The sequence below is a fragment of the Macaca fascicularis genome, chromosome 12 (assembly GCF_037993035.2).
Source record: "Macaca fascicularis isolate 582-1 chromosome 12, T2T-MFA8v1.1".
Taxonomy (NCBI): domain Eukaryota; kingdom Metazoa; phylum Chordata; class Mammalia; order Primates; family Cercopithecidae; genus Macaca; species Macaca fascicularis.
The window spans coordinates 2,823,525-2,842,815 of record NC_088386.1 but is presented as its reverse complement, the minus strand read 5'-3'; the positions used below and the strand labels follow the sequence as shown (position 1 = coordinate 2,842,815).

Genomic DNA, 19,291 nt, shown 5'->3' with positions numbered 1-19,291 from the left:
TGAATTTCTTTTTGAATTTTAGGATCAAATTGTCAACTCTGCAAAAAACCTAATACAAGCTTTGAATTTAGATCAATTTGGGAAGTATTGACATCTTAACAGTATTAGGTCTTCTGATTCATGAATGTGGGAAATCTTGCAATTTATTTAGGTCTTCTTTAACCTCTTTCAACAACATTTCATAGTTTTGTGTTCACTCATTAAATTTATTCCTTAGTGTTTTTGTCACTTTGATGCTATTATAAATGGAATACAATCTTAATTTCATTTTTGAATTGTTCATTGCTAGTATATAGAATTACAAATGATTTTTGTATATTGATCTTGTACTCTGCAACATTTGCCAAAATAATGTTATGGCTCTGTAGATCTGGAAGAGGGTTCCTTAAGATTGTCTATATTCAAGGATGTGTCATTCAAAACCATAAATAGTTTCACTTCTGCCTTTATAATATGGATGACTTTTCTTTTTTCTTGTTTCTTTTTTTGGCTAATTGCCTTGCTGGACCTCCAGTACAATCTTGAATAGAAGAGGTGACAGCAGACATTTTTGTCTTGTTTCTGTCTTATAGGAAAAATATTTAGTCTTTTACCATTAAGCATGATGTTAGCTTTGGAGTTTTAAAATACCCATTATCGGCCGGGCGCGGTGGCTCACGCCTGTAATCCCAGCACTTTGGGAGGCCGAGGCGGGCGGATCACAAGGTCAGGAGATCGAGACCACGGTGAAACCCTGTCTCTACTAAAAATACAAAAAATTAGCCGGGCGCGGTTGTGGGCGCCTGTAGTCCCAGCTACTCGGGAGGCTGAGGCAGGAGAATGGGGTGAACCTGGGAGGCGGAGCTTGCAGTGAGCCGAGATCCAGCCACTGCACTCCAGCCTGGGCGACAGAGCGAGACTCCGTCTCAAAAAAAAAAAAAAAAAAAAAAAAAAAAAAAAATACCCATTATCAGATTGAGGACATTTTCTTCTATTCCTAGGTGGTAAGCGGTTTTATCATGAAAGGGTATGGGATTTTTGCCAAATTCTTTTTTTTCTTCATCTATGCAGATGATCAGATGATCATGAGTTTTTTGTCATTTAGTCTATTGATATCATGTATTACATTAACTAATTTTCACATGTTAAAACAACCTTATCTTCCTAGGATAAATTCCACTTAGTTATGGCATATGATATTTTATAAATATGTCTGGATTTAGGTTCCCAGTTTTGGTTAAGGATTCTTGTATCTAAATTCAAAAAAGAAATTGGTCTGTTATTTTCTTTCCTTGTGATGACTTTATATAGTTGGGATACTATGGCAATACTGTCTCATACAATGAGTTGGAAAACATTCCTTTCTTTTTATTTTTTGGGAAAGATTTTGTAAATAGTTGGTATTAATCTTTCTTTAAATGTTTGGTAGAATTCCCCAATAAAGCCTTGTAGGCTCAGGTTTTCCTTTGTGGAAATTTTTTTCAATAACTAATTTGATGTGTTTATGAATATCTACTCAGAACTTCTATTTTTTCTTTTTAGCTTCAGTAGTTTGTGTTTTTCTAGATACTCGTTCATTTCATCTAAGTTATATGATTTGTTGGTATACCATTGTTCACAGTATTCCCTTACAGTCCTTTTTATTTCTGTAAGGTCAATAGTAATGCTGTCTTTTTTTTTTTTTTTTTTTTTTTGAGACAGAGTCTCGCTTTGTTGCCCAGGCTGGAGTGCAGTGGCGCGATCTCAGCTCACTGCAAGCTCCACCTCTGGGTTTACGCCATTCTCCTACCTCAGCCTCCCGAGTAGCTGGGACTACAGGTGCCTGCCACCTTGCCTGGCTAATTTTTTGTATTTTTTAGTAGAGACGGTGTTTCACCGTGTTAGCCAGGATGGTCTCGATCTCCTGACCTCATGATCCGCCTGCCTCAGCCTCCCAAAGTGCTGGGATTACAGGCGTGAGCCACCGCACCTGGCCAATGCTGTCATTTTAATTCTTGACTTTTGCCATTTGAATCTTCTCTTTCTTCTTTTGATCAGTTCAGCTAAATATTCGTCAATTTTGTTAATTTTTTTAAAGAATAAACTTTTGATTTTGCTGATTTTCCCTGTTGTTTTTTATTCTGTATTTCAATATTTTCTACTATAATCTTTATGCTTCCTTCCTTCTGCTAGCTTTAGGTTTAGACTGCTTTTCATTTTCAAATATCTTAAAGGGTGAGGTTTGGTTGTTGACTTGAAGATCTTTGTTTTTAATTGGGACATTTACACTTGCAACTTTCCAACTGAGCACTGCTTTAGCATCATCCCAGACATTTTTGGTAAATTATATCTTCGTTTTCCTCTATGTCAAAGCATTTTCTCATTTACTTTATGATTGCTTTTTTGACACACTGGTAATTTAGGAGTATGCTGTTTAATTTCCACATATTTGTAAATTTCCCAAATTTCTTTCTGTTTTTTATTTGAAATTTCATTTCATTGTAGTGAGCAAGAATAATTTATATGATTTCAATTCTTATAAATTTATTGAGGCTTGTATTCTAACCTAGCACTTGGTCTGTCCTGAAGAATGTTTCATTCTGAAAGTAATGTTTATTTATTTTTGGGTGGAGTATTATATAGATATCTGTTAATTGGTTCATAGTGTTGTTCATTTATTCTGTTTCTTAATCTGCCTATTATTATTATCAAAAGTTTGGTACTGGATTCTCCAACTACTATTGTAAGTTGTCAATATTTTATGTAATTCTGTGAGTGTTTGCTTTGTGTATTTTGGGGTTTTGTTGGTAGGTACACATATGTTTGTAATTATTATGCATGTGTGTATGTGTGTGTGTCTGTGTATTTAGTGTGGTAAAGAACTTGGCTTTGTCTGATAACATATCTAGCCTTTGCCCTAAGCTTCTGGGAGATACTCTACGTAAAACTTGAAAGAACTGTCTTGGGAGCTAATTACTCCAAACCTTATAATAGGGCTGGCCACATCCATCAGTGTTAGGGTTGTGGCTGTCCAAAACAGAAAGACCAATCATTTGGCTTAGATTAGGGGCTGACCATGCTAGAAAGACCAACCATGTTATTTAGAGTGAGGGAACATTTGGGTCATTTGGGCTATCTGTTGACCTGGAGACTGAATTTAACCTTATAGGCAAACAATCAACCAATTATATCTACATAATGAAGCCCCTATAAAAACTCTGAACACTGAAGCTCAGGTAAGATTCCCTGGTTGGCAATACTTTGTGCACTGGTGTCATCAAAATAACATGTTATGACACCACAAGGAGAGGACAGCAGAAAGTTTGCATTTGAAACAGTCCCAGACCCTGCCCTATGTGTCTCTTCTTTTGGCTGATTTTAATCTGTATCTTTTCTATGTAATAAACCATGACTGGAATATAATAGCTTTCAGTGAGTTTTCTGATTTGTTATTGTGAGTTATTGAAGCTGAGGGTGATTTTAGGAACCTTGCAAATTTGTAGTAGGTGTCAAAAGTGAGGGCAATCTTGTGGAGAACTGCTCTGCTTTATTTTGTAGTTTGGTTAACTCTAGGTATATATACCCAGTTTGAAAATCTTTGCCTTTTGATTGAACTGTTTAATTTATTTTCATTCAATATTATTATTAACATAGATTTATATCTATCTTTTTTCTATATGTCTCGTGTGTTTTGGTTTCCATATTTCTCCTTTAGTGTTGTCTTTGGTATTAAATGAAAATATTTGAGTATAGTATTTTCATTTCTTTAATGACTTTTTAATAATGTAGTTGGTTTTAGGGCTAACCACATACATCTTAACTTATCAGAATCCACTTCAGATTTATACTAACATACACAGTTATGATATAAAAATGTTACTTCTATATAAATCTAGCCTCTCTTCTTCCCTTTTGTTATATTATTGTTATATATTACATTAATATATGTTAGGAACCCAAAAAACCTGTTTATAATTTTAAATAATCTTATCTTTTCAAAAAAGCTGAGGAAAGTAGGAGAGAGAACATTTACTTGCAGAGTTTTTTTGTATTAACCCGCTTAGCTACCATTTGTGGTTCTTTTCATTTATTTCTGTGGATTTGAGTGACATATGGTGTTATTTTTTTACTTCAGTACAGCCCTGCTCACCTCCTTTGTGCTGTTATTTTCAAACATAATTACAGTTTTACATGTTATAGGCTCAACAATCTAATTATACACAATTTTTATACAATAGTATTTTGAATTATTTAGGAGAAGAACTATGCATTTCTACTGCATTTTATAATTACAAAATTTAACAGTGCTTTTTTTTTTTGTGGGTGTGCATTTGAATTACCATCTGGGGTCACTTGCTTTCAATCCGAAAACCTTCCTTTAGTATTTTTTGTCAAGAGAGTCTGCAAGCAACTAATTCTCTCTAATTTTATCTGGGAATGTCTTTATTTCAACTTTAATGTTGAGGAAGAGTTTTATCAGACATATGATTCTTGCTTGACAGTTTTTCTTGTTTTCTTTCATTACGCCAGATGTTATTTGACTTTCTTCTGGCCTCTGTTGTTTTTGATGATAAGTCAGTTATTGATATGATTGTGGTTCCCTTGTTAACTGATGAGTAATTTTTCTGTTGCTACTTTGTCTTTCAACATTTTGACTATGGTGTGCCTGGGTGTATTAGGCCATCTTTGCATTGCTATAAAGAAATACCTGAGGCTGGGCAATTTATAAAGACAAGAGGTTTAATTGGCTCCCAGTTCTGCAGGCTGTACAAGAAGCATGGCACCAACATCTGCTCAGCTTCTGGTAAGGGCCTCAGGAAGCTTATGATCATGGCAGAAGACAAAGGGGGAGCAGCCCCCGCCCACCACTTTGTCACCACATGGTCACAGCAGGGGTAAGAGAATGAGCAGGGAAGTGTCACATGCTTTTAAACAACCAGGTCTCACAAGAACTCAGTATCATGAGGATAGCACCAAGCTATTCATTAGTGATCTGCCACCATGATCCACTTCCCACCAGGCCCCACCTCCATTACGGGGGGTTACATTTTAACAAGAGATTAGGAGGGGACAAATATCCAAACCATATCAATTTTTCCCTGGCCCCCCAAGTCTCATGCCCTTCTAACATTGCAAAATATAGTAATCTATACCCAATAGTCCCCAAAGTTTTAACTGATTTAAGTATCAAGTCCAAAGTCCTAAGTCTCATCTGAGACTCATCTCCTTCTACCTAGGAGCCTGTTACATCAAAATAAATGATTTACTTCCAATATACAATGGGAGGATAGGCTTTGGGTAAACATCTCAGTTCCAAAAGGGAGAAATTGGCCAAAAGAAAGGAGCTATAGGACCCATGTGAGTATGAAACCCAGTAGGAATGTCATTAAATCTTGAAGCTCCAAAATAATCTCCTTTGACCCCATGTCCTGCATCCTGGTGCAATGACTAGGCTCCCAAGGCCTTGGGCAGCACTGCTTCTGTGGCTTCCCTGGGTGCAGCCCATGGAGTTGAGTGACTGTGACTTTTCTACACTGAGGTTGCAAACTGCTGGTAGCTCTACCATTTTTGGGTCTGGAGGGTGATGACCCCCTTACCCCAGCTCCACTAGGCAGTGACCTGGTGAGCACTCTATGTGGAGTCCCCTATCCCACATTTTGCCTCTGTACTTCCCTAGTAGAGGTTCTCTGTGGGGGTTCTGCCCCTGCATCAATCTTCTGCCTGGAGACCCAGGCTTTCTCATACATTTTCTGAAATCTAAGAGGAAGCTGTCAAGCCTTCTTCACTCATGCATTCTGTGTGCCTGTAGGCTTAAGACCACATGGAAGCTGCCAAGGCTTGTGGCTTATACCCTCTGAAGTGGTGGCCCAAGGTGTACCTAGAGTTCTTTGTGCCAAGGATGGAGCTGCAGCAGCCTGTTTGCAGTGAGCAGTGTCCCAAGGCTGGGTAGGGCATGGGGCCCTGGACCTTATCCACAAATCTATTCTTTCCTGCTAGACCTCTGGGCTTGTGATGGGAGAGACTGCCTAGAAGATCTCTAAAATGTCTTCAGGACATATCTCTCATTATCTTGGATGTTAGCACTTGGTTCTTTTTTAGTTGTGCTAATATCTCTGGTTGCTCCATAGTCTGCTTGGATTCTTCCCCTGAAAATGGGATTTTCTTTCCTACCACATGGATAGGATGCATATTTTCCAAACTTTTACACTCTGCTTCTCTTTTAAATGTAAGTTCCAGCTTTAAGTCATTTCTTTGCTCCTGAATCTGAGCATATGTTGTTAGAAGCACCCAGGCAACATTTGATCACTTTGCTTCTTAGAAATTTCTTAGGAAATTAAGCTCAACCTTCTGTAGATCTCTAGGGCATAAACACAATGCATCCAAGTTCTTTGCTAAGGTATAACAAGGGTGACCTTTGCTCCTGTTCCCAATAAATTCGTTATTTTCATTTGAGACCTGTCTGCCTGGACTTTACTGCTCATACCATTATCAACATTTTGATCACAACCATTTAACCAGTCTCTAAGAAGTTCCAGTCTTTCCATCATCTTCCTATCTTCTTTCAACACCTCTAAACTCTTCCAACCTCTGCTAGTTCCAAAGTTGCTTCCACATTTTCAGGTATCTTTTTTAGCAATACCCCACTCCTGGTACCAATTTTCTGTATTAGGCTGTTTTTGTATTGCTCTAAAGAAACACATGAGGCTGGGTAAGTTATAAAGAGAAGAAGTTTAACTGGCTCACGTTTCTGTAGGCTGTACAGGAAGCATGGTGTCTCAGCTTCTGGTGAGGGCCTCAAGAAGCTTCCAATCATGGTGGAAGGCAACGAGCTGGTACATCACATGGCAAGAGCAGGAGCAAGAGAACAAGGTGGAAGGTGCAACATACTTTTAAACAACCAGGTCTCACAAGAACTTAGTCATTATTGCAAGGATAGCACAAAACCATTCATGAGGAATCTGCCCCTGTAACACAAACACCTCCCACCAGGCCCCACCTCCAACACTGGGTTATTTTGCTGACACCAGTGCATAAAGTATTGCCAATCAGGGAATCTTACCTGAGCTTTAGTGTTCAGAGTTTTTATAGGGGCTTCATTATGTAGGTATAATTGATTGATTGTTTGCCTGCAAGGTTAAATTCAGTCTCCAGGTCAACTGACAGCCCAAATGACCCAAATGCTCCCTCACTCTAAATAACATAAGATTTGAAGAGGACAAATATTCAAATCACATCACTGGGTGTATCTTTTTTTTTTTTTTTTGCATTTATCCTACTTGGAGTTCTTTGGATTTCTTTGATGAGTAAATTAATGTTTTCCTTCAAATTTAGGAAATTTTTAATTTCAATTGTTATTCCTTAAACTTTTTTTTTTTTTTTATTTCTATCTTCTTCTTTCTCTGTTTCTTCCATAATGTGTATGTATGTTTTGTGTGCTTAATGTTCACCCACATTTCTTCAAGGTTCTGTTTATTTTTCTCCATTTTTTCATGTTTTTGGGATTACATAATTTTAATTGGTCTATCTTTAAGTTCACTAATTTTTTATTCTTTCAATTAAACTATAGTGTTGAGTCCCTCTAATGAAATTTTTATCTCTTTTACTGTACTTGATGATGGTGAATTTAGCAAGACTCTGTTTCTCTTATCTCTCTTTTCAGTTGCCTATCTCTGTTGATATTACACCCACCTATTAAACTCTACTACTTGCCTATCTCTGTTGATATTACACCCACCTATTAAACTCTACTACTTGCCTATCTCTGTTGATATTACACCCACCTATTAAACTCTACTACTTGCTGGTTGCCTTATTCTTTTCAACAATAACCTTGCCATAAGTTGCTCCACATTTATTTAAAATTAACTGTGGTCCCCTCTTTAGGGAGAGTTTCCGAGTCAGTCTGGAAATTTTATTCTGAAGAATAGGAGGGCTATTCTTAGCTGTCTCTTTTCTGGTTCTTTCGAGTAAACTAGCTGATCTAGGGGTTAGCTTGTTGCTTTCATGGAGCTATCATACTTCTTTTAGTTGATTATCACCAAAATCTCCATTGTTTTAGAGAGTTCACTTAGCCTTAAGCTTTCTCATACTCTAAATAAAGTCAATTCTATTGAAGGGAATCTTTGGAGCTCTCTTTTCTTATAGCCTGTCTCTCCCCCTGGGCAAAATCTCTATGCCACTATTTCGGCGCTGGGGGTGGGAACAGCAGCTCACTTCTCTTAGAATGACACCTCTGATTTACATTGAGGGTGTTGGGTAGCAGTGGCAGCTTCTGGTTTTCTTGGTTTGCATCTCCTGCAGGGCATGGAACCTCTACCCTACAAGTGAATTGGCATTAGGGCAATCAGGGCCCCACTATTGTTGGCCTACTTCATTGAGATAGAGCCCCTGCAAGTCGGGGCTGGGTAGTGGAAGAGAACCCCTGATCTACATTTGCCTGGGATTTAGGTTCTGCAACACAGAGCTGGGGGGACACAAGTGCTGCTGGCCTGCCCCTTTCAGGGAGATACTGTCATCCTGAATGTATTAGTCCCTTTTCACACTACTGTACAGAACTGCCTGAGACAGGGTAATTTATAAAGAAAAGAGATTTAATTGACTCACAGTTCCACATGGCTGGGGGGGCATCAGGAAACTTACAATCATGGTGGAACAGGTAGCAGGCAGGTCTTACAGCAGCAGGCGAGAGAGCCAATGAAGGAAATGAAGGGGAAAGAGCCCCTTATAAAACCATCACATCTCGTGAGAACTCACTAAGGATCATGAGAATATCATGGGGGAAATCGCCAATCACCTCCCACCAGGTCTCTCCCTCAACACCTGGGGATTACAATTCAAGATGAGATTTGGGTGGAGACACAAAGCTCAACAATATAACTGAAGTAATAGCTAGGGGGAAAAGGAGCCCTGTGTTCTTCACAATGCCTACCCAGGGTGGAGCTTCTGTCATGCTGGGCTGATTGAGAAAGAGGAAGGGGACAGGCTGTGACTCAACTGCCACAGATTCTTGCTGTTCTTACCAAGATTTAGTCAATTTTATTGAATAAATATCTCTCAATTTTCTGTATGTGCTCAGAACAATTACCAGTGACTTAACTTTTTAAAAAAAGATTATATGTGTGTGTGTGTGTTTTGAATGTGGCTTTATAATATTCATCAGAGGCCTCATGTTTTTTGACCCAGTAAGTTATATATCAAGGAACTTATACTAAAGATATTAAAATACAAAGTTTATGAATAATATTATAAGATAATTATATTTAATAGAGAAAAATAAAACAACCTAAAGATAGCAATAGTAGAATGGACAAATAAATTATTACACATTTATAGAAGCTAAGAATCTTACTCCCCAAGCTCTTTGATACAGAAAAGATGTCATAATTCTTCCCCCCTCCCATTTTCTCATTGTGGTAAATATACATAACATAAACTTTATTATCTTAACTTTTTTTTTTTTTTTTAAGACAGAGTCTTGCTCTGTCACCATGCTGGAGCGCAGTGGCACAGTTTCAGCGCACTGCAACCTCTGACTCCCTGGTTCAAGTGATTCTCCTGCCTCAGCCTCCTGAGTAGCCGGGACTACAGGCGCCCGCCACCACGCCTGACTAATTTTTGTATTTTTAGTAGAGACAGGGTTTCACCATGTTGGTCAGGCTGGTCTTGAACTCCTGACCTCAGGTGATCTGTCCACTTTGCCCTCCTAAAGTGCTGAGATGGCAGGTGTGAGCCACTGCACTCAGACGTCATTTTTGAAGCTGAATAATTTTTTATTCTACGGATACACTACCTTTTATTTATCCATTCATGTATCAAAGGACACTTGGGTAACTTCACTTTTTGGCTATTGTGAATGATGTTCTTATAAACATTGTCGTACAAATGTGTTCCAGGCCCTGCTTTCAATTGTTTTAAGTAGATATATGAAAGTAGAATTGCTAGATCATGTGGTAATTCTAATTTCAACATTTTGAGGAACAACCAAACTGTTTTCCACAGTGGCTGCACCATTTTACCTTCCAACTCGCAAGAGTTCTAATTTCTCCACCTCACTAACACTTGTTATTTTATTGGTTTTTTTTGTTTTTGTCTGGTTTTGTAAATAATAGGCATCCTAATGGATACGAAATGGAAGTTCGTTGATTGTGGTTTGATTTGCATTTCTCTAATGACTAATGAGGTTTAACATATTTTTGTGTGCTTATTTGTATATCTTTGTTTGGACAAATGTCTATTTAAGTCTTTGCCAATTTTTGAATAATTTTAAATAATTTTTTTCTGAAATTAATTTCAAGACCAGCATGAGGAGAGTCCATTTTTGAATAATTTTGTTTTTTGTTGTGTTTGCTGAGTTTTAAAAGTTTAAAAATATATATATACTTAATATTAATCACTACCAGATATACAACTTGCAAATATTTCCTCTCATTCTGTGGGTTGCCTCTTTACTCTGTTGACAGCATCTTTTGATGCACAAAACTTTTCAATGTTCATGAAGTCCAGTATTTTTTCTTTTGTTGCTGGTACCTTTGGAGACACATTCAAGAACTCCTTGTCAAGTCCAATTTCATGAAGATTCTGCCCTATGTCTTCTCCTAAGAGTTTTATATTTTAGGTCTTACATTTAGGTCTTCAGTCCATTTTGAATAAATTTTTATGTATGGTGTTAGGTAAGGACCCAACTTCATTCTTTTGTGTGTGGGTATCCAGTTTTCCCAGCATGAATTTATTTGTTTTTTCTTTCTTAGTCAATCCAACTAAAAGCTTGTCGATTTTGTTGATCTTTTTAAAAAACCAACTTTTGGTTTTATTGTTTTTTCTCTCTTGTTTTTCTATTGTCTGTTCTCTCTATCTCTGCCCTATAGCCGTAACAATTCCTTATTTGTCTTAACTCAAATTCAAGTCTACTCAGTCCTTTTCCTGCCAGGAGGGCAGAAAATTCAATGGTTTTTCTTGCAGTGCCCTGCTCCCGGGGCATGCCGTGCAATCAGGGAAACCCTCCAGCCTCCACCATGTGCTTAGCAGGCTTATGACTTGCTCAGAGTTAAGGGCCCCCTGAATTGTGGTGCCTCTCTGTTTTCCTGCCCTTCAAAGAACAAGAGAATTTTTGTTGAGGGCTGGGGACTCTATTCACAGGGTCCAACCTCTTTAGGACGGTATGTGGTCCTCTCCTCAGAGGCCCCATCCTAGCCACAGGTTTGCGTTCCCAGCTCCAGCTCCAACCTGGGGGAATCTCTCTCCCCCAGTCTGTCTCTGTCTTGCTCTTACTCTCTCCTCTCTTCCTGGGGTACACACACACACACAGACACACACACACACACAGACACACACACACACAGACACACACACACACACACAGACACACACACACACAGACACACACACACACACACAGACACACACACACACAGACACACAGACACAGACACACACACACACACACACACACACAGACACACACACACACAGACACACACACACACAGACACACACACACACACACAGACACACACACACACACACAGACACACACACACACAGACACACAGACACACACACACACACACACACAGACACACACACACACACAGACACACACACACACACAGACACACACACACACAGACACACAGACACAGACACACACACACAGACACACACACACAGACACACACACACACACAGACACACACACACACACACAGACACACAGACACACACACAGACACACACACACACACAGACACACACACAGACACACACACACACAGACACACACACACACACAGACACACACACACAGACACACACACACACACACAGACACACACACACACACAGACACACACACACACAGACACACACAGACACACACACACAGACACACACACACACAGTCTCTGGAGATATCTATGGCAGTACTGGACGTGGGGGACACTGGGCATCCCCCTGCATCTGACAGCTGAGGGTGGCTTCCTGGTCTGTCTGTGCAGGGTGTCAGGAGTCCCAGGATACTTCACCAGCCACATCCCAGCTTAGGATGTGGGGGTGAACCAACCAACACCTCTGGCTCCTGGTGTCCTCCATTCCCAGACTCTCTAGCCAAAGATCATTTGCAGACCATTCACATCCGTTCTTTGATTCACTTGTCCAATTTCCCAAAGCATGCATCCTGGTTCATCCCCTTGTTCCCTGGCCTTGAAGAGTCTGTCCAGAGAGCCAGATGGAGTGACATGGTGAGCCATGTGGGAGGCCCAGGAGCTGTAAGTCTCCTGGGTGGGTGACTCCACTGAGACCCAAGAGCCCTGAGTGGGGCAGGAAGTACTGATGAGGGACAGAGTTAGACAATGGCTGTAGCTGGGAGGAAGTTGGCGGGGAGAGCGGGAGGAGAGGAAGCCCAGGGGCTCTGGTGTGAGGAATACAGCCTGAGCTCAGAGGGCTTCTTCCTCCTGTGTGGTCTGTGGGGCTGCGAGGGAAGGAATGAGCCTGGAGTGTGAGATCTCTTCTCCATAGCCTCATGTGACCCGGCTGGGCCTCGGCTCCTTCTCCTCCCCGCCCCGCCTGGTGCACCACGAGCTTGTGCCTATTTAATATCAATAGGCATAAATGATTTCTTATTGAATGTCATTTGCAAATCACTAGTTGGCTGCTCCTAACAGCACTTAATGTCAATTACTTTTTAAAATATCAATTGAAAATCACTAGTTTGCAGTTCCAAGCCTCTCTTAATGCCAATTACTGCTGGGAGTGCCGGCGATGCTGTCTCTGGATGCTGGATTTCTAAGCAGTGACTTGCTCTCATGTTCTCCATCTGGCTCCAGTTTCCTGGGGGGAATTGCCACCGTCTTGCATTAACCTTCATGCCCTCTCTCACACGAGGGGGCCGCATTCTCTCAGCAGAGGGTTCTTTGGGGGCTGAGAGAACCGGGGTTATGTGATCAGCACTGTGACATGCCCGGCAGACCCCAGGTTACCTGGGAAGGGAGGCAGACGTTGGAGTCCTGCATGCCCATCCCCACTGCTGTCTCAGGTCCCGGCTCTCCAGGATCAGTGCCCTCAGCTTGCAGAGGGTGAGGCCGACCAGCACACCTGGTGTCACCTGGCTCCCAGCTCAGCGCTTCGGGCTGGAAGCTGATTGGGCCTCTCACCAACACGTGAATTTGGGCCAAGGATGGGCTCTCACCTGTAAAGTGGAGAGTTTTCGCCTTGCCCTGGGTGGCTTTGAGGACTGTGTATGAAGGACCTAGGGAATTATCTGGCACAAAGGAAGTGGTGCATTGTGCTCTGAGGAGCAGCGGGAACAGGAGGCTAGGCAGTGGCAGGCGTCGCGGTCCTTATAGTGGCTGCGGTTGTTCTTTCCCAGCATGTGAGGCTTCTCCTGGGCTGTTGGGACAGGACCGAAGAGGAGCCCGGGTTCCTGAGAGAGAAGGGGATGCCCCCGCACAACAGGGTACGCAGCCCGGAGCACTCGCCATCAGCTAGGATCTAATCCCCACTCCGTCCTGTGAGTTAATGGAGACGACCCAGAGGGAAAGCCTTTTCCCCAGAGAAAAGCAGTGGCAGGTGGTGGAGAGGAGCAGCTGGAGCAGGAGGTGGAGGATAAACAGGGAGAGAGGAGGATGGGAAGAGAAATTGGGGAAGACAGGGAGAGGGAGGAGGTGCGAATATTCTCCTTTCTCTGATGCCTCGCCATGTCCCGTCCAAGGTATGTCTGTCTTATGTTGGCAGGCAGATGAATAATGATGAGTTTCGGGGACAAAGATCTAATTTTCATCCTCAGAGAGAGGTGACACATTGGGGACAATGACCCAATTGGAAATTCTACGTTGTGATTAATATGGAAATGTGTTTTCTATTATTAGCACATGGCAGACCGAGGAGTGTGCAACGAGAGGCTGACAGATAGCCCTGCTGGCTGTGTGCTCTGGGGCTTCCAATGAGCTTTTCTGTCCTGTGAGGTTTGATGCCCAGCTCTCCAGGGCAGATGTTCTGGTTTGCCACCAAGCCTCTTTTCTAGCCAGGAATGATGGCAGGTCTGAGGCTAAGGAGGAATGACCAGGCACTGGGACAAGAAAGAGAAGGTGGCTGTTCATTGAATCCTACTCAGTGGGCTGTGTTTAGCATCATCTCACTCAACCCTCGTAGAAGCCAGGAAGGCAGAAAAGATGGTTACCAGGAGATACATCTGAAGCTCAGAAAGGTTAACTCAGTGCATCCAAAGCACCCGGAGATCACGTTATGGTATAGATTCTGCATCAGAGTGTCTGTGCAGGACTGAGACTCTGCATCTACCCAGTGTCCCGACAATGTAGGGGTTGCTGGTTTGCCAACACACTTACACTATTGGGGACTTGGAAGATCCACCTGGGCCACACTCCTGCTTGCGGGGCAGAGCTGGGAAGGACCAGTTGTTGGCATAGGGAGGTGGGCAGGGCTGGCTGTGGAGGCCATGCTGTGCTGCTGAGATATTGGACTTTAATTCGTTGGCAGTTTAGCCCCTGGGAGACCGTTAAGCCATGAGCTGACTGCAAAACCCACAAGGAAACCATGACTCCAGGTGCATGGGAAGGAGATACCCGCGAGGCTGTGTGCTGTGAACAGATCGAAGCGAAAGTTTTGAATGAGGGGTGGGAGGATGGAGATGAGAAGTGCTCTAATTCTCAAATGCCCTTTTAAAATTAGTTTTGAATGAAATTCATTGAGGCCCTAAAATGTACCCAAATTAAAGATATACTCAGTACCTTCGGCAAGTGTACACACCACACAGCCAGGAACACAATCGAGACGGAGCATTTCCTAGCAGGGCCCTTTTCCTCCCGCCCCTTCTAGTCATCAGACTAATGAACGACCTGCCTGCTTCATTCAGCTGTTTCTTCTTTTTGATTGCTGTGTGGTTTCATTGTTTGGCTATACCACAGCGTGTTGATCATTTTCCTATGGACAGCTATTTGGATCTCTTCTAGCTTTTGCCTATTTTAAATAAGCTTGCTATGAAGATTCACATAAAACTACTTTCATGGACATATATTTTCATTCCTCTTGGTTAAAATTGCTAGAAATGCAATTGCTGTGTGGTGTGGCAAGCAAATGCTCCATTTTCCTCTTTGAATTTCTTCAATTCTAATTTTGCTGTAATTCACTCATTCACTCACTCACTTAGTAAATACACAGGGCAGCTACTATTTGTCAGGCACTGTTAACAAAACAGAAAAAACAAAGCCAACCCGCCTGCCTGCATGAGGCTTACTTAAGGGAAACAGAAAACAGACAAACACAGGCTGGGCATGGTTGTTCATGCCTGTAATCCTAGCACTTTGGGAGGCCAAGGCGGGTGGATTGCCTGAGCTTAGGAGTTCGAGACCAGCCTGGGCAACATGGTGAAACCCGCGTCTCTACTAAAATACAAAAAAAATTAGCCGGGCCTGGTGGTGTACGCCTGTAGTCCCAGCTACTTGGGAGGCTGAGGCAGGAGAATTGCTTGAACCCGGGAGGCAGAGGTTGCAATGAGCCAAGATCGCACAACTGCACTCTAGCCTGGGCTGCAGAGTGAGACTCCGTCTCTAAAAACAAACAAACAAACAACAAACAACAACAACAACAACAACAACAAAACAGACAAACACATTCACAAGAAAGATATCTGAGAGTTTTAAGTTTTGTGTAAGACTGGAAAGGGCATACTGTGCTTGAGTGTGACTGGCTGTGTGGTCAAGGAGGTCCTTCAGAGGAGGCGAAGTCTAAGCTGAGATCTGAGTAATGAAAAAGAGACAGTCACACGCAGGTCTGGGGGAGGGAGAAGCTTTCATGCCAACGAACAGCCAGAGCAGGGCCCTGGGACAGAGCTGAGGGACAGAGGAGGTCCCTATGGCTGGGCCGGCAGAAAGGAGATTGCTGCTGGAGGAGGGTGGAGGGCTGGACACGGAGGCCGTCTGCACACTCTTCATCATTCTGGTTGTTGATGATCTCTTTCTGTGTTTATCTGCCTACCCCTCCTCACTCACTGGAATGCAAGCCTGTGAGAATAGAAATTTTCTCTCATTGCCTCATCACAGCCATCCCTTTGCTTAGAACAGACTCAAGCACATGACAGACTCTTATTAAATATTTGTTAAATAATGAATACTTGAATGAGTGAATGAATTCAATAACCTCTGGTTCAGTGCCCTGTCCCTGGCACTAGGATGGTTATTACTGTTACAAAATGAAATAAGACACAGTTGTTCCCCCCAATGAGCTTCCAGGCATTGAGGAAGAGAGACAGGTAATCGTGCCATGGTAAGTTCCATGACAGAAGAAAGCCAAGGTTGGAGGTGGACTACAGAGGAGCCCCCCACCAGGCACTCTGCGAGGAAGGTTCTTCAGGAGTGACCCTGGATGGTGGTGGAGGACTTAGCGAGGTCGAGAAGGCTGGGGAGAGCAATTTCAGAAGCAGCAGCAGTCAGTGCAATTGCGTGGATGCCTAAGAGAGCACCGCAGGCTTGGTAAATTACAAAACGTGGGGGGCTCTGCAGGGACAGCTCATGACAGGGACCAAGGAGAGACTTTGAAATTTATCCTGATAACCAGTGGAGGGTTTTTAGCGAAGCCGAAAGACTTGACCAAATTAGCGCTTTAGGAAAACAAAACCTCGGTTGGCTTTCCATTAAATATGGCAGCATCAACACCCCAACAAAACTCTGCTGCCTTTTCTATCTCCTCTACATGAACAGTGACAGAGTTTTAAAAATAACAAACTAGGCTGTGCGCTGTGGTTCATGCCTGTAATTCCAGCACTTTGGGAGGCCGAGGCAGGCAGATCACCTCAAGTCAGGAGTTCGAGACTAGCCTGGCTAATACGGCGAAACCCCGTCTCTACTAAAAATACAAAAAAAATTAGCTGGGCTTGGTGGCGGGTGCCTGTAATCCCAGCTACTTGGGAGGCTGAGAGAGGAGAATCACTTGAACCCAGGAGGTGGAGCTTGCAGTGATCCTGCCTGGGTTACAGAGCGTCTCCATCTCAAAAATAAATAAATAAATAAATAAATCACAAACCAACATTCCTTAGGAAGTTTACAATGGAAAAGATGTGATTACTCAAAGAGAGCGGCCAGAACTCTCACACAAGCTTGTAGGAGTGTAAATTGACACAAACAATTTAGGAAAGCAATGTGGTGGAACCTGCTGGAGCTGAATATACACATATCCTGTGATGTGACAGTTGCAGTCCTGAGCAGGTACCCCACAGAGATGCACACACATGTTCACCAAAGAGCAGGCATAGGAACAGTTATACCAACGCGATTCACCATAGTCTCCAAATTGGAAACTCCAAGTGTTCACCAAAAATAGATAAAGAAGTTTTGGTATACTCATACAGTGAGAAGATTACACAGCAATGAGCATGATCTACCACAGCACGCAACATTGAGAACGAATGCCGCATGCAAAATGTTGAGTGAAAGAAGCAGGTACAAGAGAGGCCAAACTGTGTAATTCTGTTTATATAGAGCTCAAAGAAAGGAGAGAAACTGCATCTGTGCTGTTAGAGGTCAGGATAGCGGGCACCATTGTGGGGAGGAGATGAGAATGGCCAGGGGACCCTGGTCCTTCTGGGGTTCTGGTAATGTTCTGTTTTGTTATCTGGGTCCTGCTTACACGATTATGCTCTGTTTTCAACATTGAGATCTATCCTTGTAACGTATGTAATTTTCTGCCTGTATATCATACTTCCATAAGAAACATTCTAAAAAGGCATAAGCCCACAGGGACAAAAATAACAAAATTTGGGGGACTGGAAAGCAGATGGTGAGTGGCAAGTGATGCTGCTCAGCTGAGAAAGCTGAATTTTTCACTGCAGAAGTAAAAGCCAAAAAGTAACTTGGTTTACATAGTAGGATCTCCAAGAGGCCAAGGAAAAGTACAAGGCACCTCTGGAAATTTACAAAAGCAGGAGAGGCTTCTAAAAATTTATAATACTAGGAAATTTATAAAACCAAGAGAAGCTCCTAAAAAGGGGGAAAAGCAACCTTACAGATTTCATGCAGAGAATCAATATATAGAATGCATCAGACATAGAAGCCAGAAGACAATAGAACAATAATTTCAAGAGCCAGAGGAAACCAGTTTCCAACCTAGAATTCTGTACCCAGCTAAACCATCAGTCAAGTTCACACTTGAATAAATACATCAAAATATTATATCCATGTGCCTTCTCTCAGGAAGCTACTGGAGGTTGTGTAAAGAACTACACCAAAAAAGATGACAGTAATCCAGGAAGCAGGGATCCCCAGAATAATGGCTAAGGAAGAACCCGACATTACAACTTCACAGCAGGCATAGAGAACAACCAGTTCAGGTTGGAGCAAGTCCCAGCAGACACTGGAAACCTACTAGACCTACCCAGATTCTCAAGCAGATAACATAAGCACACAGAGAAAAGACTTCCTCCAACTGACTTTAAAATACAGTGTGTTGACTCTCTGTTCTAAAGATAAAAAGAACACAGAAATTTTAAAGAGTAATTCAGTATCAATTGTTCATAGTGTATTATTATTTGAAAGCTATTGTATTAGACTGCTTATGCTGCCATAACAGACTACCACCCACTAGGTTAAAATGATAGGAATTTTTTTCTCATAGTTCTGGAGGCTGTAAGTCCAAGATCAAGGTGCTGGTAGTTAGTTTCTCTGGGAGCCTCTCTCCTTGGTTTTCACATGGCTGCCTTTTCATCGTGTTCTCACCTGGCCTTTCCTCTGTGTATGTCCACTCCTGGTGTCTCTCTCTTTTCTTATAAGACTGCCAGTCTGATTGAGTAAGGGCCACTCGATTAACTTATTTAACCTTAATTACTTCCTTAAAGGCCCTATCTCCAAATGCCATCACACTGAAGGTTCTGGCGTATGGATTTTGGGTGGGGTGGGGAGAACACAATTAAATCCCTAACACTATTATAAGTATACTGTATCAAACAGCAAATAGGTAAATATGCCAGTGTAATTAAGACTCAAGATTTTAGTATAAGAGAAATATAAAATCAAAGTAATTGAATAAAATTCTGTAGTATTAAATTAAAATTGGAAATACTAGTTTGGACTCATGATTTCTTTTTCTAAAAAATGTTTTCTTCTCTGTCCACTGCAAAGGTCTAGAAGCAATGACAAATCAGTAGCAGCGAGCATACTTAGTGCTCAGACTGTGGCCTCTGATCACTGTATTCCACTGAAAGAAACCAGAGTTCTAGGAGAAATGTCCGATTCCATGTCTGGGAGAGGAAATTTACAAGACGAGCCCAGGACTTCTTATCGTGTTAGATAAGAAGATTCCAGGCTAGTGGGGTCATGTCAAAGGGGCACAG

The 19,291-nt window shown here is 42.0% G+C and overlaps 1 long non-coding RNA gene across 1 annotated transcript in view; it reads left to right on the top strand.

Moving 5' to 3' along the window:
• The window catches only part of LOC102121357 (uncharacterized), a 134,456-nt gene that overhangs the window by 60,980 nt on the left and 54,185 nt on the right, over positions 1-19,291 (top strand). The window lies entirely within an intron of this gene.